Consider the following 25,548-nt stretch of genomic DNA (forward strand, 5'->3'; position numbering starts at 1 on the left):
AGGGAAACAAGCCTGAAGTTGTGGAAATGAAGGAAGAGGCACCGAAACCCACTTTCAATCGGTTCAAAACAGTGTAAACTACGAGGGTTTAGCGAAGAAAATGTTCGTGGGGCGTTGGAAAATGCGTATAATGCTCGGATCGAAGGAGGAAAATGGTCTAGAGAAAGAGGAGAATGATTTTCAGCAATGAAGAAGTGGGGAAATAGGGTTTGGAACCCTATACTTAAAAGCCCGAGGTAAAATGGTCATTTTGCCCCGAATCTGCATCGGTGGCCGATAACTATTTTTGGTGGCTGATGGGTGGCCGATAACATTCCCCGGTGGCCGACATGCCTTCAATGCTCTCCATGAGTGTTTTACTACTGTTTTGTGCCCTTGATCCTCGAGAAAGTGCATGAAAGGCTTACTTTTAAGCTCAAAGTGTCTCTGCGGAAGCCCTGAACTGTGTCTTCAATGCTTGGCTCATCATTACTCAACATGGACGAGGTGTATCCTTTTTGTTCTAAACATACTGCAACTCTTCCTAAGAGGTAAAGCGGAAGTTGCAATTGAGTCGTCTTCATCAAGCACGCTTTGTCGTTGCATAGAACATGCATCTCCATTTTGCATAGAATGTGCATGTTGCATTGAAGATGCATTGTTGTTATTTTGCATAGAATATGCATGTTGCATTGAAGATGCGTTGCTCTCATTTTGCATAGAATATGCATGTTGCATTGAAGATGCATTGCTCTCGTTTCGCATAGAATATGCGTGTGCATTGTTGTCATTTTTCATAAGATATGCATGTTGCGTTGTATCGTCTTGTGCATGCACTTATATTCGCATAGAAAATGTTTGTGCCCGTTGCATTGACCATGCATTCGCTACTATCACGTAGAATACGCATTTCTTTTTCTATTTCATAGAATATGCTTCTATTTTTTTCCTTGCATGTTGTGCATGAAGCATGCCTCTAACATTGTGGCACGGTTATTCGTCTTGCATAGAACATGCTTATTGTATTGTACCTGTCAAGCTTCATTCTTCTACAGGCACGATATTGTATGTATGGTTCATTCAAAGCTGGTGCAACCAGACGATATTATATGTATGGTTTATTCGGAGGAACTCTAGGTAAGATCATTCCTGTCCCTTGAACACCTTGTTTATGTTAGAAACACAGCCCGGTGTTTACACCACACCTTGTCTTGGTTAGAAACACTCGGGTACGCCCGGTGTTTACACCACACACCCCCTTGGTTAGAAGCATTTGGGCGTGTTCCTGATGCTTATGCCACCCTCTTGGTTAGAAGCATTTGGACATGTTCCTGATGCTTATACCACTCCCTTGGTTAGAAGCGTTTGGACATGTTCTTGATAATTATACCACCTTGCATTGGTTAGAAACATTGGGACATCTCCCAATGTTTATAGCCCTCCCCCTTGGTTAGAAGTATATGGACGTGTTCCTGATGTTTATATCACCCCCCAATGTTCATACCACCCTCTTCTCGTCTCGCGTGCGATGTGTTAGAACGCTTCGATTAAAAGCATTCGGAAGGACTCCAATGCTTATACCGCTCTTTGCTTTGGTTGCATAATATTTGGATGTGTCTCAATTGTTATTACTGTTCTCTTTGGTTCGAAACATTAGGGTGTGTCCTTGTGTTCACGCCATCTCTCTCCTCGCGTGTGCCATGCGTTGGGATCTTGTTTCACACCTCGAGTGCGCCTGAGGGTTGTGTTGTTCTTTACCTTTCCTACGTGATGCGTAGTTAAGCCCGCATAATTTTCTTACATCCTTTCTGCATAAAATGTGGTTTGATTCATGCTTACTTGCTTATGTATCAGTTTACTGTAGCATTTCTTTGCATAGCGCTTGCATCCAGATGTTTCTTTATAGCCACATTACATGATCATAAGTTATGTTCTTGCATCGTGCATGTCATTTTCATTTCGACTCAGAACTACGCTGGTTTGATTCCTTGCAAAGGGATACGTAGGCAACCTACAGGCGCAACCGTTATTTGTTTTTGATTAGCTTGTTTGTCCAAGTCTTCGACCTTGTCAAAAATGGGTCGTCTCTGGGCTTTGACATTCACTCCCGTCATTTCATGACTTCCGAGTTCTGTCAAAGAGGGGCAACTGTAGACACCCCATTTTTGATCGTTCTCAAGACTTGGACGTCATCGTTTGAACACTCGAAGATTTTGTATGGTCGTGTTCGTTTTGAGCGCCTGAAGTTCTTGGCGGAGTGCCTTGTCTTTGAGCCTCTCAACTTTTCTGTTTTGTGCTTGGTTGTGGACCAAGAGCTTGTTGTTTCAAATCTGGAGGAGAGGGTGGCCTGTCGGCCATCCCCACAGTCCATCGGCCATGGCTTGTGCTTGCCGGCCATCAGTGGTGGTCGGTCGGCCATTGGTGATAGCCGGCAGCCATTTTCTCCTTTTTCAGATATTTGTTTGCCAGCTGTGCCAGCTGTTGCTCACTGATGTATATCTCCATACACATGTATGGAGGGATGAATACAAGCTCTAAGCTTGTTTTTCTATATATAAGGGGGTTTCTCCCCCATTTTAAAGGGTTATACAATTTGAAACAAAATTTTCTCTCTCTAGAATTCTCTCTCTCTCTCTCTCTCTCTCTCTCACTTCTTATTTTGTGCTTTGTACTTAGCTTTCTCTACACCTTTGCACATAGACTCTTGATCAATCTCGACTACCTTGGAGCTGAGGTTCTAGGAGGTCTTCTTGGAGCTTTAGAAAGGGTTTTGAGCTTGAATTTGTGCCTGAAATTGTCTTGTGCTTCAAGAGGTATAAGGCTTGCCTTTTAAACTTGTCTTGCATAATTTAAATTACTATCTTTTTGTACTGTTTTGACCTGGTTTTTCAACTACAAAAAACTCTATTTTTGAGATTTGAAAATGGTAGTTTAAGTCTTGGTGAGTTAGGGGGTTGTCTCCTCTTTTTGTTCCTTGGCTTGTAAAGCCTTTTGTGCCATTCCTTACCATCATTGTATCAAAATTTTTGGCCCTTTAAACAACTGAAAATCAGAGTTATTTTAGTGGTAAAAATCGAATTTTGAAGTCTAAAATAGGAGGGGTTAGCCTCCCCTCCTTGTGTCTTGCTTCCATGCCTAGGTTGCTTCACATGTTGGCTTGATTTTCTAGCTTAACTTTGCTTAATTCAAGTATGTTTTAGGCTCTGTTTTGCATGTTTGAGCTCTGTTTTGGGCTGGTTGAGGCACTTGAGGCTTGCTTTATATGCTTGTAGTGCAATTATGCTTATTATGTTTAGCTTGTGCCATGCTTTGGCCTCTTATGATAGCTTAACCTAGCTTAATCTCAGCATGATTTTGCCACTGTTTTGACTAGTCTGAGCTCTGTTTCGAGCTGGTTTGGCCACTTGAGGCTTACATTATGTGGTTGTAGTGTAATCTCCTTCACTAGCTTAATGTTTTAAGCTTTCTAGCATGAATTGCATGAGTTACTTGCATGTTTTAGGGTCATTTTGCATGCAATTTCAGCATATATAATATCTGTAACCTCCCTCATTTCATCACTTTTTCATTCGCTTTGAGGGTTGCTTAGCCTTGGGATTGTGTTTAAGCTTGAGATTGAGATTTGTGCTTAATGGTTTTAATCCTCTATTGAGGGTTTCTACTAACCAACGGCATGATCTCTCTCTCATGCCCTAAATCATCCCTTGGTTGACACCTCTCTCATTAGAGGACTTTCACCTTGGACTTAACCGATTAAAGAATGGATCGATAATTAAAATGAGTAAATAAAACATGACAAGCAAAACTTAAGCAAGTTAGGCATGTTGTGTTGCATTGGACGTTATATTGAACACAAGAAAGATTGGAGCATTTCATACTCAAAGTGATGAAATGAACCAATCTCCTTGGTCTCCATTGCCTTTGATCATATATGATAAGGCGATGGTCTTGAGTCTTGTTTTTGGCATACAATGAAGTTGTACTTCTTGGTTCTTTGGCCATCATGCATTGAGAATGTTTGGTTGGTGGTTTTGGAGCTAAGAATTACACTCCTTTGACTTTGTGTAATGATAAGGAGGGTAATGGTACACATATATTCCTTGAGAATACACTGCTTTGCCTCTGTTTGCTCTCTGTTGTAGCAAAAAGGGAAGTCCAGGAAAGCAATGGCCGACCGGCCACCAATGGTAACCGACAGCCACCATTGGTAGCCGACCAGATAGAAATGAATTTTGCACCAGTGTGTTCCTGAGTTGGAGGAAGGGCATTCTGGGAGTTGGCACAATTTTCAGAGATCAAACGAGCGTAAACAAAGGCATCCGATGGCAAGGCGGTGGATTTTCAGGAAGAAGCCGACCGAGCATGCATGCGTCCCTCGCCTTCGAGGCCATTTAAGTGCTTTAATTAGTTAGCGTGGCTAATTGTTCAAATTCAAATGTTGTACTTAATTAGTTAGTATAACTAATTCTTCAATTCGGTTTGTAATTAATTAGCTTAGAATAGTTAAGTAGTTTTGTGTTGTAACAGTTAGCTTAATTAGCGTAGCTAGTTAGCTTATTTATTCGGACCCTCCTTCGCGAGGGCATAATGTTGTAATAAATGTACGTGTGTGTGTGTACATGTCTTCCAACCCCACGTCTTTCTCCCTTTTACTTAATCGCTTTCGATGGTTAGTTTAGGGACATTTTCAATTAACATACCTTATGCTTGCCTATTTGCATCATTCATTTGCTTTGCATGCACTGAGACTCGGCGCATCATTCAAACTGCATTGTAATATTTATTTGAATGAGTGTTTCAAAGCATGTTATCAAATTGTATCATATGCCATGATTAGGTAGTCGAGCCTATTAATTGCATTATTGCATGTGTTGCATTAGGCATCTTGTATAGTTAGGATCATGCATTCTTTCTAACTAGCTTTTGTTTTGGCTTGGAGTACGCGGTAAGTTTTATACTTTAACATGCTTGCATTAGTGTGATTGCCATGTTGCCATGATAGCATGCTTGTTATGAGGCTACTTGCTTAAAGGCTTAGCTGCATGAATGTCTGTGGATAAAGGCTTTGTTGCTTGAATTGGAACAATTCAACAAATGTAAGTTTTAAGCCCACTTTGCGAAGTGGCAAATCATGTTGTAAGCCCACTTGAGGTGAAAAATCCGCGCTTTAGCCCACTTGAGGATGGCAACTTCAAACCATTTTCAAAAGCAAACATGAGTTGAATTCGTTCCAATTCTTGCGATCTAGTCTATACTTGCTTGTGTGCATCACATAGTAAAGTTAGCTAATAATTGGAATAAGAACACATGAGGTTTATAAAAAACATATCATGATTAGTAGAGGCCGATCATTTGATCGGGTGAACGGGGGTGCTCATTTCAAGACCTCCCCCTCTCGTACCAAAGTTCCAGAGCCGAGGCAACTTTTGTGATGACGGACACGTGGCCCTTGGCACGAGTCAGGGTTTCCTAAATTTTCCAAAAACAAAATACTTAGGTGGCAACTCTGCAATCTGGCAAAGCAGTCCTATTTTGGCATTATTTGATTTAAAATCAATTTTCCAAAAAGATTTTCCAGATTGGACTATTTGGTGTTTATCAGTTTCACATTGCACTTTGTGAGATTAGATTCAAAACCGTGACAGGAGTCCGAACTGTACCACCAATTCGAGCTCTCCGAAAGGGGGCACGAAAAAGTCAAGCTACAGTAATGAACCCTCAAGAGAGGATTAAACCATTAAGCATGGACCTCAATCTCAAGCTTAAAGAATCCAAGGTTGAAACAACCCTCAAAGCAAATAAGGAGTGAAGAAATAAGGGAGATTACAGAGATTATAGGTGCTGATATGAAGTGAGAAAAGCACTAAAACATGCAATCAACTCAAACAAGGGGTGTCTGTAGCTTGACTTTTTCGTGCCCCCTTTCGGAAACTCGAAAGAAGCCTACAGTTCAGACTCCCATGTTTCTAAATCTAATCTCACAAGTGCAATGTGAAATTGATAAACACCAAAGAGTCCAAATCAAGCAAACCGTTTGGAAAATTGATTTTGAATCAAAAATGTCAAAATTGGACTGCTTTGCCAGATACAGAGTCGCCACCTAAATATTTTATTTTAAGGAAATTTAAGAAACCCATGACTCGTGCCAAAGGTCACGTGTCCGTCATCACCAAAGTTGTCTCGACTTGGGAACTTAGGTACAAGAGGGGAAGGTCATGAATTGAGTACCCCCGCTCGCCTGATCAAAGACCGGCCTTTACTAATCATGATATAATTTTTATAAACATTATGTGCTCTTGTTCCAGTTATTAAGCTAGTTTTACTATGTGATGCGCACAAGTAAGTATAGACTAGTTTGCCCAAATTGAAACAATTCAATTTCATGTTTGTTTTGTGAAAGGGTTTGAATTTTGCCACCTCAAGTGGGCTTAAGGTTTGCAAATTTGCCACTCAACAAAGTGGGCTTAAAATTGTGAATTTGCCACTAGACATAGTGGGCTTAAACATACATTCGTTGAATCGTTCCAATTTAAGCAACAAGCCTTCATCCACAGGCATTCAAGCAGTTTATCAAATAAGCATTTAGCCTCATGGTAAGCATGCTAGTCATGGCAATCACTCACACTCATGCAAGTATGCTAAAGCATTAAAAACTTACCTAGTATTCCAAGCTAAGAAGATATGAGTTAGAAAAATATACATGATCTCTAACTATACAAGATGTCTAATGCAGCACATGCGATAATGCAATTTTATAGGCTTAGCTACTAATATGGCATATGAAGCAATTTGATGGCATGCGGTTAAACACGTATTCAACGAAGTAATTGAAACAACAATGCAGTTTTGAATGATGCACCGAGCCTCGGTGCATGCAAGACAAGATGAATGGATGCAAGCATAAGGTATGCTAATTGAAACATATCCTAATCTAACCATCATAAGCGATTAAATAAAAGGAAGAAAAGCGTGAGGTTGGAAGACATGCACATTATTACATTTTTGCTCTCATGAAAGAGAGTCCGAATGAATAAAGCTAACTAGCTAACTAAACTAAGCTAATTATTACAAACCGAATAAATAACTAAACTAATCAGCTAACTAATTTAGTTGCAACACAAATATAAGCAAACTAATTAATTAAAGTCTCTAACTACTCTGCCACTACTCTGCCTCGGGGAATGGAAGATGTTCATGCGCAAGCTCGGATATCACCCGAAAAGACCTCCGTTTTGCTCCTGAAAGCCTCTATTTGCAGAGTTGAACACTTTCAGAACAAATCTACCCATCTTGCCAAAATTTTGCGGAGATTTAAATCAGTGGCCAGCTGGCCATTGGCAAAGATTGTTGGCCACCTGCCGGCTATAAAAGTGGCCTGCCAGCCATCAATGGTGCTCTGACGGCCACCTGCCAGCCACTGATGCACTGGTTCATCATGCTGCAACAAAGGACAAACAAAGCAAAGAAATGGTATTTCCAAGGATTGTCTGCACAACTCACCCTTCCTTTTCATGAGTAAATCCAAGGAGTTGTGAATTTAAGCCACAAACCACCAACTTAAGCAGTTTCATTGCGTGATGGCTTGTGACTCAAGATGTGCAATTTCAATAAATGCAAAACAAGACACAAACCTCCTTCCTTTCATGAATGATTAAGGGAAGAAGTTGACCTTGGAGACTTGAATCATTTCATCACTAACAAGTATGAAATGGTTCAAGCTTCCATGTGTTTAATAGATGTCCGATTGAACACAACCAAATTATTATCCTGTACCATTTTAGTCCCAAGTTTTAATTACTCAATTTTAGATTGCTAACCATCCTTTAATTCATTAAGTCCAATAATGAATTTAAGTCCTCTAATGGAGTGAAGTACCAAACCAAGAGTTAACTTAAGACATGAAAGAGATGTCATGCTGTTGATAATGAATCCCTAAAAGGGATTAAACCACTAAGCATAACAACCTCAATCTCATGCTTAAAAGAACAAGAAGTTTGAAATAACTCTTAAAGCAAAACAAAAGCCAAGAAAGGAGGGAGGTTGCAGAAATTATCAGTGCTGAAAATAAGTGAGAAAAGCATAAATAAATGCCAGCACTCAAAGGAGATGGTGTCTAAGGCCTAAAACACCAAGCTCATGAGGACTATTACAATACAAGCATGCAAAACAAAAATCAAACACAATAAACACTTAAAAATAGTCTTAAAACAGGTCTGAAACAACCCTAAAACATGCTGGAATTAGACTAACAAAAGCTATAATAATAGGTTAAAACATAGAGCATGCTAGACTAGTAAACAAAACGCAAGGAGGGAAGGCTACCTCCTCTAGTTTTGGACTTCAAAACATGTTTTTAGCCACTGAAATAACTCTAAAAAATAGTGTTTAAAAGCTTAGAAAAATATAGTAAATGGTGGAAAATACAAGGGCAAAGGCCTCCAAAACAAGATACAAAGATGGACGAACCACCCCTTAACCTTTATTGGCCTTAAATCATAAGTTTCAGCCCAAAAATACAGAGTTTATACAGCCTAAAAATAGCCCAAAAAAAGTACAAAAAGCCAAAGGAGTGGTGGCTAACCCCTCTATTTTTAGGACTTCAAAACCACTTTTTTAGCCTCTAAAAACCTCTGAAAATCAGTGGTAAAAAGCTCAAAAGAAGTTGATAAAAGAACGGGAAACATAAGTAGAAAGGCTTAGAGAACAAGGTTCAAAGAAGGGTGATTAACCCCTCTACCTTTAATACCCCTAAACCACAAGCTTTAGCTCATAAAAACAGGTTTTAAAGAGCTTAAAAACAGCAAGAAAAGATAGAAAAGAAGGGATGCAAAGATGGTACAAAGGCAAGAGAAGGTATATCTCTTGGAGAGGAATGAACCCTTAAGTCATAAACCACTAATTTCATACTCTTAAATGCTTCCAGAGCTCAAACTCAAGCTCAAATCATCTCATCAAGAAGTTCTCTAGGTTTAGTTTAGAGTGTTTGGGCAAAGGCTATGCAAGTTGCAAGATAGAGAGAGAATTGTAGAGAGAGAGAGAGGATATTTTCCAAAATATTTCTTCACTCCTAATGTTTTCTAACCTTGAAAGATGAGAGGGAGATCCTCTATATATAGAAATATATGAGATTTGGTCGAAAATATCTAAAAATGGACAACTGGAACAGTGTGGAACAACTGGAATAGTGTGGAACAACTGGAGAGAAAATATCTGGTTTTTACACTGATGGCCGGCAAGCTTGTAGTGGTGGCCGCCCGGCCATCACTGATGGTGGGCAAAAAATGGTGGTTTGCCGGCCACAAATAGTGGCTATCGGCAACCTGTCGGCCATGCTTCTAGGCCCGACTTCAAATGGGCATGTCTCCCTCATCTGAACTTTGTTTTAGGTCATTCTTGAGTCTAAATTGAAGCCCCGAAAGTCTAGTTTCCAATGGTGGAAGCCTAACATCCAAATTATAAGTGTGCAAAAAGATATGCCTATTTTAGTGAAGGTTGCTCAGTTTTGTCTTAACCAGATTCATGCCTAACTTCAAACGGCCATATTTCCTTATCCGGACTCGGCTTTAGGAGCTTATTAAGTGTAAAATGAAGCCCCAGAAGTTCACTTTCCAATGGTGGTGGCCTCACAACTAAATTCCAAGTGTACAAAAGGATAGGCCTGATTTAGTGAGGCTGCCTAGTTCTCTTTTAACGGTCTCAAGCTCAACCACTTCCCAACTAGTTTTCTTCTCTCTCCTCCTATTTTCTTTAACGCCAAACTTGTAAATAAGAGGTTTAAAAATATTTTTCAAAGAGTTCACCTTTCTTCCATTTATTTCCACTTTGTCCTTTCTCAGTTTATCGAAAAATGCAATTTTTAACGAAATGCGACCCTCGAAACATCGTAGAGACAATTTCAAAAATATTTTGAAAGAAAGAGTTTTAAGGTCAAAAATAATTTTGGTCAAAATAGTTTTAGTCCAAAATGAGGTGTAAGGTTGGAATTCAGAGCTCTCATTGCTGAAGAAATTAAGTGATTGTACAGCACAACTTTCATCATTGGGTGATCAATCAATGGCACCCAAGTCATAAGGGCAGTCAAAAATGGGGTGTCTACAGTGTCTAATAGCCTAAAACACCAAGCTTATGAAGACTATTACACTAGAGGCATGCAAAACAAGACTTAACTGACCAAAATAGTCTAAAACTGAGCTAAAGTAGTCTAAAACAAAGGCAAAAACATGCTGGAATGTAGCCGCAAAAAGCTAAAAAATCATGCTAACATATGGAGTTAACTAGACTAGCAAACAAAAGACAAGGATGGAAGGCTAACCCCTTGAATTTTGAACTTCAAAACATGTTTTTTGCCACTGAAAATACTCTGAAATTCATTGGTTAAAGGTCCAAAAAAGGTTGGTTTGAAAGTGGGAAACAAATGTGCAAAAGCCTTCGAAACAAGGAATAAAGAAGGGTGAGACACCCCCCCTAACCTTAAATGGCTTAAAACACCAATTTCAGCCCATTAAAACAAAGATTTTTATAGCTCAAAAATGGCCCAAAAACAATGGGAAAAGATAGAAAAACAAGTGTACTAAAACAAATTTAAAAGACAAGTGTTATACCTCTTGAAGCCAAGCACAACTTTAGGCACAAATACAAGTCAAAACCACCTTCAAGAGCTCCAACAAGACCTTGAGGGACCTTAGCTCAAAGGTGATCAATTTTGGTTAAGGATGTGTATGCAAAAGAGTGATATAACTAGGCAAGTGTGCACAAAATTGCAAGAGAGAAAGAAAGATATTTTGGTCCCAAATTTTCTAACCCTCAAAAATGGGGGAAGACACCCCATATATATATAAAAAACATGCATTTGGCTGAGTTAAATCAGTCCATACACGTGTACGGTGATAAAGCTCATTGTGCCAACAGCTAGAACAGCTGTCAAGAAAATATTTACAAAAAGGCATCAGTGGCCAGTAGGCCACCAGTGATGGCCGGCAGACCACTTAGGTGGTCGGCAGGATCAATTGGTGGCCAACAGCCTCAATTGGTGGCCGGCAGCCACTAGGGCATGCAAGCTTGAAAGCTTTGGTCCAAAACAGGGCACAGAATGGATGGGGCTTGAAGGCTCAAAGACCGGGCATTCTGCCGAGAACTTCGGGCACTCAAAACAAACACATGCAATCACAATCATCGTGTGCACAAACGATGACGTCCAAGTCTTAGGGACGGTAAAAAATGGGGTGTCTACACCCTCCCACCAACCTTTTATTATAAATATCCCCCTCACTATTTCATTTTTCTTTATGAACAAATCTTTCAACTCTCATTATCTCTTAACTCTCTCATCTCAATCAACTTTCAAGTCTCATTTCTAAGTGGTGGTAATTGCAATTATGCAAGAAGAAACTTTTACCATAAAAAAATTAATTTTTGTATCACATTCGCTAGTTGGCAATATTAATTATTTAATTTAATATTTATTAGTTACTCAATTTTTTACATTAATTGTTAGTTAATATATATTACTTGTTGTTATTGATTTTTATTAATTACTCATTGTTTTAATTAATTGTTCGTTAATATATATTTGCTTGTATTAATATGGATTCTAATGTTTTTTTTTATCAATATTGATGAATATACACAACATGAATAAGTTGATTCTCTTGCTAATCCCCCTAACCCTACTGTAACAACATCATCATCATCTAGGGGCCAGTATAGTGTTTGGGAACATTTTGAAAGAGTATTTGTAACTAATTCTGATTGTACAATTGTAACTAAAGCAAAATGTAATTATTGAAAATTTTACTTAGTTGTCCATCAGTAGGTGGTACAAGTCATCTAAAAATGCATCCTCAAATGCATTTACGAAGTCAACAACTTGATATTAGAACTCAAATTCAATTAGGGGTTTTATCAACTAGTAATTTGTCTACATTTTCATATGATCATGTATGTGCACATGATATGGTAGTTAATTATATTGTTAAAAAAGAACGACCTTTTACTACAAATGAATGTCTCAATTATGTTGAAATGATTCAACACTACAACAATTTACACTTTTGGTGACCAAATTTGGCGAGTACAAGGAATTTAGTGGCAAAAAGTGTAATATTTGGCGACTAAAAATTGTATTGGTCAGTGTTGATTTAGGGTTTAGCTACTAAATTTTTTTAGTTGAGGTATATTATTTATTGGTGATTAAAAAAATTAGTCACTAAATATGCCATAATAGGCGACTAAAGAAATATTAGTCGGCATTAGCCGTGGTATGCTATGTTTTGTCGGCAAAAATAAATTTAGTCGCCAAATAACAGCCTTCGAAGCAGCCATCTCATCTTAACTCCAGGCTGTTGAGCACCGCAAATGCCCTCATGCACCTCAGCCATAGCAGTCAATGCTTCCTTTGGTCCCAAACACTCTAACAAGAGACCATCTACCCCTCTTTTGTAAAGAGCATTCCCGTACACTATAAATTGCATGGATTGTAACTTAAGCTTTCTGTTGACCTTCAAAGATAGGCCATTCAAATACTACATGATTGGATGTCTCCAATCCCTTCCAAGTCATTCTGGTTGGCTTCTACCAATAAACCCTGTTTTGCTAAAGGTAGTATCAATTTCTAATATGTTGCATGGCCAATATCTATCTAAGTATTATTATCCTTTCTTCTGAAATTTGAAGCTTTCTAGGCCACATTGTTAGCCTTGTGATTCATAAATCTTGGGATATAAGTTACATTTGCCTCTTGGAGATGGGAAAGCAAATGCACAATAGCAATATAGTGTGGCAACATGCTTACACTTTGACATTTAAAGATTCATTTTACTTGATTAATTATCAATTGAGAATCTCCAAATATATCAACTGCATGAGCCTGTAAACCAATAAGTATCTCAAGTCTTATAATCAAGGCTTCGTATTCAACTTGATTATTGGAATAAGTAATTTCATCAATTCTGAAACCATGTGTGGTTTTTTCTCCTTGAGGTGATTTAATTACAACACCAATTTCCACCAGACCATTAGCCTTCGATCCATCGAACCACAACTGCCATGGTTCCAAATCTACTGTGTCAAGTTAAATTGTTTCTTGACACTCTAATTGGCATCGATGATCAGCTAAAAAATTGGCTAATACCTATCCTTTCACTGCTTTTTGGGGAACATATTCCAAATGGAACTCTGACAAAGCCAAAATCCATTTGCCTATTCTTCCTTTTAATATAGGTCTAGATAACATGTGTTTAACCAAATCGGTGGTTACAATTACCAAGACAATAGAAAGCAAAAGATAATATTTTGATTTTATTGTTGCAAAGTACAAGGCTAAACACAACTTTTCAATAGCTGATTATTTACATTCACAAGAGGTTAAAAACCTACTAAGGTAATATACTACTTGCTCCTTACCTTCTTCATTGTACTGAGCCAAAAAGACTCCTAATGATTCTTCAGCTGCAGCAATGTATAACTTCAAAGGTTTGTCCTTCCCTGGTGGCATCAGTACTGGAGGTTTGGCCAAGTAGGCTTTTATTCCTTCGAAAGCAGCTTGATGCTCTACTGTCCACCTAAAGTCTTGTTCATTTTTTAATTGATGGAGATTTGGCCTCAATGATGGCTTTGACTTTGGTCTGATCAATCTGTATTCCTTTCTTGTGTACTATATACCATGAGAAGTTTCCAGCTGACACACCAAAAGCGCATTTGAGTGGATTGAGTTTTAGCTTGAATTTCCTCATTCTTTCGAAGGCCGCTGCCAAGTGGATGAGATGTTCTTCCATAGACTGAGATTTTACCACAATATCATCAATATAATACTCCAAGTATCCTCCAATGAGATCATGAAAGATGGTGTTCATTGCTCTTTGATATGTTGCTCTAGTATTCTTCAAACCAAATGGCATTTTAACCCATTCGAAAGTCCTAATGTTCTCAAGACACTTGAAAGCTGTCTTGTGAACATCCTCCTCTGCAATGCATATCTGATTGTAGCCAGAATAGCCATCCATCATTGACAAGATCCCGTGCCCTGCTGAACTGTCTACTAGCAGATCCACTACAGGCATGGGGTACTCATCTTTTGGGATTGCCAAGTTCAAATTTCTGAAATCAATACATACCCTAAATTTTCCATTCTTCTTAATCACATGCACTATGTTAGACAACCATTCAACATACCTGGTTGTTCTGATGAAGCCTACCTTGAGGAGCCTAGCAATCACCTCCTTCACTTTCTGAATCACCTCAGGAGTTATTCGTCTATGCTTCTGCTTGTACGGTTTAAAATTTGGCTTAATTGGAAGTCTATGTTCCGCTAATAATCTATCTAATCCAGGCAGATCATTGTAAAACTAAGCACAACAATCCTTATATTCTTTTAGAAGGGCCAATAACTGATTCCTGGCTATAGGATCCAACCATGCACTAATATAGTTAGGCTGTTGTACTGATGCATCCCCTAGATTGATCTCCTCTAAAGGATCTTGCACCTGAGTGCTTACAACTTTCCATCCTTCAGCTTCTTCTAGCTTTGAAACAAGCCTCTCATCCTGACCTGTCACAACCTTTCTTGGCTCAGCCTCTTTGCTCTCTTCTTTATAGACAAAATCTATCCATAGAGCTTCTTCTTCCTATATCGCTGGACTTTAGTTTCAATGTCTAATGCACAATACTTGTTTATAGCCAATGGCGTGGCCTCCTGTTGCTCATGTTTGCAGCCACCAATCATCATGGATTTTCTTTTTTCCTTTTGAACCTTCTGGACTATTGCCTTGATGTCCAATGTGAAGAACTTCACCAAAGCCAAAGGTCTGGCTTCTTGATCCTCTTGCCTACAACCAGGCATTGTTGGTATCCTTGATAGTGTAGTCATATTATCAAATGTTTCAGGTGTTCTAACTCCTCATTACCCATTACTTCGGCTGTTCCATCAGGCTTCCTCAGTATGCTTAGTGGAACCACTCCTTCGGTATATAACTTTACTTTTGCAAAATATGCACAAGTAATTAAGGGTTATGGGTCTGCATTTATCTCCTCTGTATCCCCATTGTTCAAGGCTATCATCACCTTCTGATGTAAAGAGGAAGGCACACAACTGTTGGTGTGGATCCAATCTCTACCAAGTAAAGCATTATACTTGGCATTGCTGTCAATGACAAAAAAGGCAGTCATACAATCCTTTGTTCCCACACTCAAATTAATGGGTAGTATGCCTTGGGCCATCTGTTTCTCCCCATCAAAACCAGTAATAGTCGTGCTTGTTGGGATCAACCTAGGATTCTTTTTGTCCAACTTTTTCAAAGATGAACGAGGAATCAGATTTACTGTTGCCCCATTATCTACAAGTACCCTGTTCATTTCTATTTCATCGAAGCATGCTTTAATATACAAAGGTTTAACATGCTGAGTCATTGATGATGTGAGATACTTAAAGGAGTATGATACGGTAACTATGCTTACCTCCTCATTTTCTTCATCAATCTCCATAGGCCTAGCTACTTTGGACTCATCCTGAACTATGCTGGTTTGTGAGTCTTCACGTGAAACTTCTATTAACTCCCCCTCCTGACCCTCTTGATTTGCCTCTTCTACCTGAAACTCCTGCAACAGGACATAGTCTATGTTGATTGGTATTAGAGAGAATGAGCCAAACTGACTATTGGTTGTACCTGCTTTCCTTCTGTGTTGGCTTGACCTGACGGCTAGAATGCATCTTCCATGTTGCATTTTGGAACCTCTAGGTTAATAGGCTCCTTCATAGCAGACTGTTGTTGGTCTATCTTGAACACAGACTTTATTTGCTCAGCCATGAAGCCTTTGAACATCTCTTCTTCAACCAATGCCTTTTCCTGGCCTAGCTCAGGTCCTTCGTCTGTCTCAATGTCATCATCACTTTCCATTAAGGCCTTTTTTAGGCCTACCAAACTTGATCTCTCCTTAGCTTTTAGTTCAGCATGAACTTTGGCCAATTTCTCTATGCTAGCACTTCTATTGATCTTGGGATTAGGCTTCAAACTCTCTCCTTCTTCAACTTGTCCTCTTGATGGCTCCAAAGAGATGCCTTTACCAACCCCCTTTAAGTCCCTCTGATATTGAGTGAAGGTTCATTGGATTTTCCTTCTCTGAGATCTGGAGATCACATAGTTCCTTTGTCTTTGTATTTTTGCGCAAAACCCAATTGTTTGGGGCCACCAAAGGAGGCTTAACCATTCTATCTCTTCTTGCAAAGTCCTTCCTCTAGGTTGGTATCATCTTAGGTTTGTTCTGCATGACAAACCAATCTGGTACTCCCAGTACCCATGAGCCCCTTGTACCAATCATTGGGCCTACAGTCTTTACCTTCGAAGACCAATCACTGGTCTTGGTTCCCTATTTTAGGCCAAGTTCAGGCCTATTCACCGGCTCATCAATTGTTCTGTAGCAGTTCGGTGGTCTAGCCTCATATAAAGGTCTCTTACCCTTTGACAAATTCCTGACACCTGAAGATCCAACCAAGGATGGTTGTTGACCAAGATCCTTTGAGTATGCCTTCTTGTTGTGGGTGCTAACTGGCCTTCAATCCCTCTGCACTTCCATTTAATATTGTTTCCTATCAACTGAAATTCCTTTCAGTCATTTATAACTTAACCTACATCTGGGACATATTCGTTGCATGACAGCTGCTTCAAGTGAATCATCATCTAACATTTCTTCGTTAGAGCCATTTCCTTAGCCTTCGAAGCTTTGCTCACTGGTTGGGGAACATTACATGTTCTTTTTCAAGGCTGGCTGGCTGGCTACATACATCTACACATTGACCTTATCCAATTCTTTCAAAGACAGGCTCTTCTCCACCTTTTGGGCAAGGAAGTCTGGTATACCAACATTGGTTGCAGCTTCTCTGATTTCTAGAAATAGGTCAATGTCGATTCTTATTGCCTTCTCTGTCTTGGCTAGGAATTTCAATATTCCTTTCCAAATCTATTCTTAAATCCTGTCTCAAAAAACAATACAGTTTTTAGTTGAATAAGGCCAAGAATTATACCATTTATAGTACATTTTTCCTTTTATTTCTTCTGAAGTTGGGATCTTAAATCTCTTAGGCAATTTTAAGAAATGTGTTGTTAACAAATGATCAACTATGTCATCGGTTTTGATATATTGAAAGATGTGGGAGCCGAATAAATAGAAGAGTCGGAGGATGCGCGCTCCAGAAATTAGATACTATCCGGCTTCATATTGCGTGACCAGGACAGCGAATACGTGAGTAAAGCCGAATAGATGGAGATCAGTAGCTCCGAATAAAAGAAAGGGCAATGATCAAAAAGTAGACCTTGGCCCCGAGGATCAAAAAGAACAGGTATAAATACAGGAACAACGGTTATAGAAAGGTACGTAAGAATCACTTCACAAAGACTTAGAAAGTAAGCTATCCTGAGTGTCTGAACTAACTTGTCTGTCGGAGTGCTAATTCCGGCACCCCGGCCGGAGTGCTTGTATCTTTTCAGGTGACTAACTGAGGATCACTAGCGTCTCCTAGGATCTGAAGAGTATTTCCAAACCACTTCCCCACAATTGGCGCCGTCTGTGGGAATACTCAAACACATCCATGGCAGGCGTGACTGAAGATCTTCCGCTAGCCACTGACGAGACCGCACAGAGAGTTGACCTCATTCCAGCAAACTCACTTGGACCAAAAACCATCGTGGCAAGACTTGCCTCGGACCTCTACTCATCTTCAAACCCAACACAAACGACAATACAAGCGACCATGGCACAAGCTAGGCAAACCCAACAGAGGTTGGCCAACATCATCGCTGAGAACGAACGCCTTCGTCGCGATCTAGCCTCAGAAATAGAAAAATCCAAACAAACGGTGCCCAAGGCTTCTGAGCGACCCCTGAGGGCAGATCATCTCGAGGAGTTGGCAAAGGACGAAAGTCTCCACCAATGCGTCCGGAGGAGTATGGTCGAAACACCTGCCCGTCCGGAGGATGCATCTCCACTTGACACCGTTCACATGATATACAGCTTTCCAGTGGCCCCAACCGTGCATGCGATCCAATCACATCCAGGCTCCCAACAGTAACTCACGCCGACAAAGCGGCCCTGAGAAACGCCAGGTATCACCTTCGACGATTCTGACTTGATCAGTGTAACACTCCCCCACATCGATCCGTTAGTTGTTGAGCTGCGCGTAAACCGGTTCACCGTCGAATGCGTTCTTATCGACCAGGGCAGTACCTCGAAGGTTATGTATTATAAAACCTTCACCAAACTCGGATTCAACGAGTCAGACCTGACTCTGTCTCCTTATCCACTATTCGGCTTCAATGCCAGTTCAGAGTACCCATTGGGAAAAATCAGCTTACCCGTTCGAGCAGATTCCAGAACGGTGGACATGGAATTCTTGGTCGTTAGGCTACCATCGCCATATAATCTCATCATGGGGCGATCGTGGTTGCATACCTTGCAGGTCGTCCCAAGCACCTATCATCAACTGCTACGTTTCCCAACAGAACACGGCATTGAGCAAATCCGCAGATCCCAGAAATCGGCACAAGCATGTTATCTCCTTGCCGCCAGAACGCCAAAGGAACTGCAAGTAAACTCCATTGAGGTGCTGAATCGGGAGATCCTGAATGATGTTGGGCGGTATCCAAATGAGAAGGCCACAGAAGATTTGGACCGAGTTGACATTGATGGTAGCCCAGAAAAGTTCTTCATGATCGGCGCCTCTCTAAATCAGGCCGACAGGCAGCAGCTGATCTCTTTCTTGCACAACAACCTTGACGTCTTTGCATGGACTCCGTATGAAATGCCAGGAATAGATCCGTCAGTTTCATAGCACCATTTGAATGTCGATCCGAAATGTAAGCCGATCATTCAAAAAGGCCGACGGTCAGCCGCGGAGCACACTGCCGTCGTTGTTAAGGAGGTAGATAGACTGCTTGACGCCGGGGCAATTAAAGAAGTCACTTACCCTACGTGGCTCTCCAATACAGTGGTGGTGAAGAAGAAAAATAGGACTTGGCGAGTGTGCGTCGACTTTACGGATCTGAACAAAGCTTGCCCCAAAGACTGTTTTCCTCTACCCAGAATCGACCAGCTCGTTGATGCGACGGCATGCCACCAACGCATAAGCTTCCTTGACGCTTACAGAGGCTACCATCAAATCACCATGCATCCAGATGACCAGGATAAAACTGCCTTCCTCACCCCAAGAGGAACCTATTGCTACAAAGTTATGCCCTTTGGGCTGAAGAATGCAGGGGTAACCTACCAAAGATTGGTCACCGCCATGTTCAAAGAGCAACTCGGCCACACTATGGAAGTATACATCGACGATATGGTGGTCAAGTCCAAAGAAGAATAGAGTAATATAGCCGATCTAGAAAAGACATTCAGCATCTTAAGCAAATACAGAATGAAACTGAACGCTTCCAAGTGTGCGTTCGGAATCGGCCAATTCCTTGCTGGCAAAATTTGACCATCACGAACTGAACCAAGTAACACGCGACCAGAACACACACGCGGATGCCTTGGCGTGCCTAGCCTCCGCCATCAATTCTGAGATCAAGCGGACCATCGAAGTAGGTTTCGTCCCAGAGCCGAGCATTGGCCCTCCGAATGAAATCCATGTCAATGTTATAGAATCCGCACCAAGCTGGATGGACCCCATTGCTGCATTCATCTCCTCTGAACAACTCCCAGAGGACAAAAAAGAAGCTCACAAGTTGCGAAATAAAGCCCTGCGATACTATCTGGATCCGCAATGAGAGCTTTACAAAAAGTCCCTCTCTGGTCCATATTTGGAATGCATACACCCCGACAAAGTGGAGGGGCTTCTAACAGAGATACATGAGGGCAGTTGTGGTGCCCATTCTGGCGGACGCTCCCTGGACCATCGAGCTATAACGCAGGGATACTATTGGCCGACAATGAGAGCTGACGTGGAGAGTTATGTAAAAAAATACGAACAGTGCCAAAAGTTCTCCCCATTAACCCATCTGCCTGCCGAAGAGTTGAATTCTATCACCAGCCCCTGGCCGTTTGCTCAGTGGGGACTTGATATCGTAGGACCATTGCCCAGGGCCCCGGGGAACAAGCAATTCTTAATTGTCGCAACAGACTACTTCACAAAATGGGTCGAAGCGGAGGCTTTGACACATATACCAGATGCGAACATTAAACGCTTTGTATGGAGAAACATCATAACATGATTCGGCATTCCGAGAGCTCTCATTTCAGACAATGGCACCCAGTTCGATTGTGGCATATATCGAGAGCTATGCAGCAAATATGGCATTCGGCCTTACTTCTCGACACCGGCCTACCCCTAAAGCAATGGTCAAGCCGAAGCCTCTAACAAATCCATCTTGGACGGCATCAAAAAGAGGCTGGAAAAAGCTAAAGGCAAATGGGTGGAAGAATTGCCGAGTGTATTATGGGCTCATCGTACTACGCCGAGGAGATCCACGGGAGAAACGCCGTTTGCTCTACGCTTCAGAACCCAAGTAATCTTACCCCTGGAAATCGGTCTCCCAACTCTGAAATCGCAAGTTTTTGACACGGGCCGAAACGACATGATGCTTGCCCTAGATCTGATCCTCATTAAGGAACGAAGGGACCGCGCCCTGGCATCCATGGCACGATACCAGCAGCAGCTCGCCAAGTCGTATAATCAGTAAGTTCAGTTACGCCGATACACGCCAGGAGAGCTTGTCCTGAAGAAGTTACTTCCAGCCGACCGGAGACCGGCCGATGAAAAATTGGGTCCAAACTGGGACGGCCCCTATCAGATAAATTCCATCGCACGAACAGGGGCATATCGACTCTCAGACATGTCAGGAAGAAGCCTGCCACGGCCTTAGAATTCAACACATTTACGTAATTCTATCATTGACCCGACTTGTGGGCTTGATACTTGTACATGTTCCACCTTTGCAATACAAAGTATCTTGCTTTCGTCAGTCCGCTCCCGAGCCTTGATTAATTAGGGTCGTAGGGCCGACCAAGCCTATTAAGGCCGATTAAGTCTCCGGATTCGGAGCCCCTTTCGGTGCATGACACCAGAGGGCCGATTAAGTCTCCGGATTCGGAGCCCCTTCTGGTGCATGACACCTTAGGGCCGATTAAAGTCTCTGGATTTGGAGCGCCCTTCGTGGATATCACGATTGGCCAGATTAAAGTCTCTGGATTCGAAGCCCCTTCCGGTGCATGACACCATAGGGCCGATTAAGTCTCCGGATTCGGAGCCCCTTTCGGTGCATGACACCATAGGGCCGATTAAGTCTCCGGATTCGGAGTCCCTTCTGGTGCATGACACCTTAGGGCCGATTAAAATCTCCGGATTCGGAGCGCCCTTCGTGGATATCACGATTGGCCAAATTAAAGTCTCCGGATTCGGAGCCCCTTTCGGTGCATGATACCATAGGGCCGATTAAGTCTCCGGATTCGGAGCCCCTTTCAGTGCATGACAGCTTAGGGCCGATTAAAGTCTCCGGATTCGGAGCATCCTTCGTGGATATCACGATTGGCCAAATTAAAGTCTCTAGATTCGGAGCCCCTTTCGGTGCATGACACCATAGGGCCGATTAAGTCTCCGAATTTGGAGCCCCTTTCGGTGCATGATACCTTAGGGCCGATTAAAGTCTCCGAATTCGGAGTGCCCTTCGTGGATATCACGATTGGCCAAATTAAAGTCTCCGGATTCGAAGCCCCTTTTGGTGCATGACACTATAGGGCCGATTAAGTCTCCCCTTTCAATGCATGACACCTTAGGGCCGATCAAGTCTCCGGATTCGGAGCCCTTATCGATGCATGACACCTTAGGGCCGAATACATATTCACAGAATCGTTCTTAATTCAAGCCGGTCAATACATGTTTAAAAATTTACGCCACGCAACACAAACCCTGGCAGAAAGTTGAAATAATACGATTAATTAAACACAACATTTCAAGACCGAATACAAACGTTGAAAATAAAAGAAATTCTATTTATTCGACGCGAAGTCTATTCATTCGGCGCCCTCATCGTTGCTCTTCTTAATTTCGAAATCAAAATAAGGAAAGTAGTGGCGATGATACAGGGGTGAGGCCGAATCAACGTCCACGGCTTTGAGAGCTTCCTCGGTTTGAAGGGCCTTGATCCAGCCGTGCTTGAATCCATGATTTTCACATCGACAGACCTCCTCGGCAAGGTCTCGTTTGGTCTTCTCTATCCCGACCTTCAGGCCGTCCTGAAACCCCTTTTCATAACCCGAGGTCTGTTGGGTCACTCTCTCAACGACCAATTTAGATTGACCGACCGCCACCGATGCGCTCGTTTGAACATTCTTCAGCTCTTGAAGCTCACGCTCAGCCTTTTCCGCGCGAATCTCCAGACTGCGATTCCTTTCGTCCCTTTTCTCACTCTCACGTCGCACTTCCTGCAGATGCATGCCGACTTCGTGAGCAGCATATAGTCCTTTCACGACCCCATGTATGCCGTCTCGAAATACTTCGAAATCTTGACGTCCGACCATCGATTGTTGGACTTCCGGTGGAAAGATCTGTCGAGCGAACTCGACTGCAACACCTGGGTCTTTAATGATAGAATATGCCTCCGTCATTGGTCTATTCCTCACAAAAACCGCAAAACTCAACGGTCGTGGCGTCGCATCAGGCTTGAATCTCGATCGCTGGCGCGGAGAATTTTCTCGCTGTTGCCTATCCTTTCGGGGCGATACGCTTTGACGACTAAGGGGCTGCTGTGTTTCCCGATCCTTGGACGTTCCTCTTCCCGTACGCATAGGCTCGCAACTGCGACTCATTGCGGCGTCTAATTCAGCCAATCTTCGTCCCTCCCAAGCTGCCTGAATGGAAATAAGTAGGGCCTCTGGCGTGCACCCGCGCCACTTATCTTTCAATGTATGCAGCTCTCCCAAGGTAACGTCAGTAATCCCAAACGTCAAAAGTTGGATGACAATTGTCCAACCCACGAGTTACGCCATTTGGCTTCTCAAGCTCGCGCCCTGGCTAAGGCAAGGACAAATTTATTAATCTGGTCCGCCATGTTTTCAAGCGCAAGTGCCGATCAATGTATGCCTCAGCCAGCCCACGAGTTACGCCATTCGGCTTCTCAAGCTCGCGCCCTGGCCAAGGCAAGGGCAGATTTATTAATCTGGTTCGCCATGTTTTCAAGCGCAAGCGCCGATCAATGTGTGCCTCAGCCAGCCCATGAGTTACGCCATTCGGCTTCTCAAGCTCGCGCCCTGGCTAAGGCAAGGGCAGATTTACTAATCTGGTCCGCCATGTTTTCAAGCGCAAGCGCCGATCAATGTGTGCCTCAGCCAGCCCACGAGTTACGCCATTCGGCTTCCCAAGCTCGCGCCCTGGCTAAGGCGAGGGCAGATTCACTAATCTGGTCCGCCATGTTTTCAAGCGCAAGCGCCTATCAATGTGTGCCTTAGCCAGACCACGAGTTACGCCATTCGGCTTCCCAAACTCGCGCCCTAGCTAAGGCGAGGGCAAATTCACTAATCTGGTCCGCCATGTTTCAAGCGTAAGCGCCGATCAATGTGTGCCTCAGCCAGCCTACGAGTTACGCCATTCGGCTTCCCAAGCTCGGGCCCTGGCTAAGGCAAGGGCAGATTTGATTGGCCAAATACCTAAGCTAAGCAGCCGATCTAACCATAACCGAAAGCAATAACATTCATCAACAACATCTTCCTTAGCCAGTTGAGCACAACTCTGGAAATTTTATATACTCAAGTTACCAAACAGAAAGCTACAAGATGAAAAATACTAAATTAAAAACGATTCGGCTGATTCCTTCGCCGTCTTCATTTCAGCCAACTCAGCCTCCAATTTGGAGATCGCTTTCTGGGCCAACTTGAGCACATATTCGCTCACGTCCGCCTTCCTCTCGGCATCCAACCTCAATTGATCCGCACAACAAGCCTTCTCTATCTCAGCGTCGGCCCTTGAGGCTTCTTTGTCCGCCCTCAACACTTCGACCTCGGCCCTTCTCCTCTAGCCTTCAACTTCCTCGCGTAAATGACCAATCTGTTTGACGGCGTCGCGATGGCGACGGCCCATATCGGCTATCCATCTGACGGTCTGTAAAACAAGAATTTAGAACCATAACTTCAACAGTATTTGGATTAAGTGAAGCTAAGTTCGAATATGTACCAAAAATGCCGATTGGGCGGCCAGTGCTGTCGCATCTAGATCCATTTCCATTCGGAAAGCCTCCTTGTTAGATGGCAAAGACACGAACGTAGCCAAGCTGAATGCGACTTCTGGATCTTTAAGCGCCGAAGCATCAGAAGAAACCGACACGTTTTTTATCATCAGCTGAATGACAAAAGGAACGATCACGTTCGATCCCTCTAATCGAGGATGTTTGCCATGTTCTTCTACGCCGGCTTCAAACTCGGCAGAGCATTTCTCTACCTCGACTTCTTGGCCGGCTTGCACGATCAAGGTAGATTCGGCATCCCAATTTTCCGCCGTCTCCACCTCAATAACGCGGAAGGACTCTGATTCGCCAGCAGGCAGGGAAAATTGAGATGTGGTGGCGGGTGGTGCTTCAAACGAAAGGGCCTCCGCTCTTCATCGCGCGGCTAACCTTTCCGTATTCGCCTTCCTGGCAAGTTTTGTCAGGCTTAACCCTGTCATATCTTCGGGGTTTGCAACGGGAATATCCTCTAAACCGTGAAAAACGCTGTCAAACGAAAGATCCCCTCAGCCCGAAGTAGATAGGGGATCGGCCGAATTCAATACCGTGTCAGATTCGGTTTCGAACTGATCTAATTCGGTAACATTAGCTACACCCCGCTCTGAATCTGACCCTCGAAAACTAACCTGCCTCAAGTTTTTGAAGTCGGACAAAATGAGAGCGATGAGAGAATCTTCACCCTCCGAAACCGAGATACTTTTCGCCGCCGAGAAGGTCGTATATGTCGGCTCGTAACGAAGCAGAATATGGGCCGCCCTGCCTTGTTTCTGAAGACTTCGACGGCCGAAATATTTGAGCGCGACTTCGATATCCGAAAGAATGGCGCCGTCAGTTGAAGACAGAACTTTCTTCAAATTTCTCCCTACACAAGCTAAGCCGTAACATTTCAAAAAAGAGGCTTTACAACAAAAACGAACAAATAATAAAAGCGAGAAAGCAGTCAGCCACCTGGCTCGCCCCTCCGTCTAGGAATAGGGTCGGCGTGATCCTCCCCTTCGCCAAGTTCCCAGTTACCCTGGACAACGACCATAACATCATCAACTCATTTTCCAGAACTAGAAAGCATAGTTATCAGCTGATGGTCGACATCCTTGGCCCTAAGGAAGAAACGCCCGTGCCGACTAGAAGACTTAGCAAGGCATAACAATGCCGGATGGCTGGAATGCCAAGGTTAATTCTTAGGCGACGGTTAAGTGTTATAACCCCCATTATGACTGTAAAGAAATTCACATTAGGTTGGGAAGGGATTAAACCCCAATGGCGAAGCACAGCCCTAAGAAACGGGTGAAGGGGGAAACGGACTCCACCCTCTGCAATTGACAAAATATGAAAAACAATCGTGGTTTCATCCTCCCTCTCCATATCAAGAGTGCCG

Source organism: Camellia sinensis, chromosome 14 (genome assembly GCF_055761805.1).
Source record: "Camellia sinensis isolate YWXY chromosome 14, ASM5576180v1, whole genome shotgun sequence".
Lineage (NCBI taxonomy): Eukaryota > Viridiplantae > Streptophyta > Magnoliopsida > Ericales > Theaceae > Camellia > Camellia sinensis.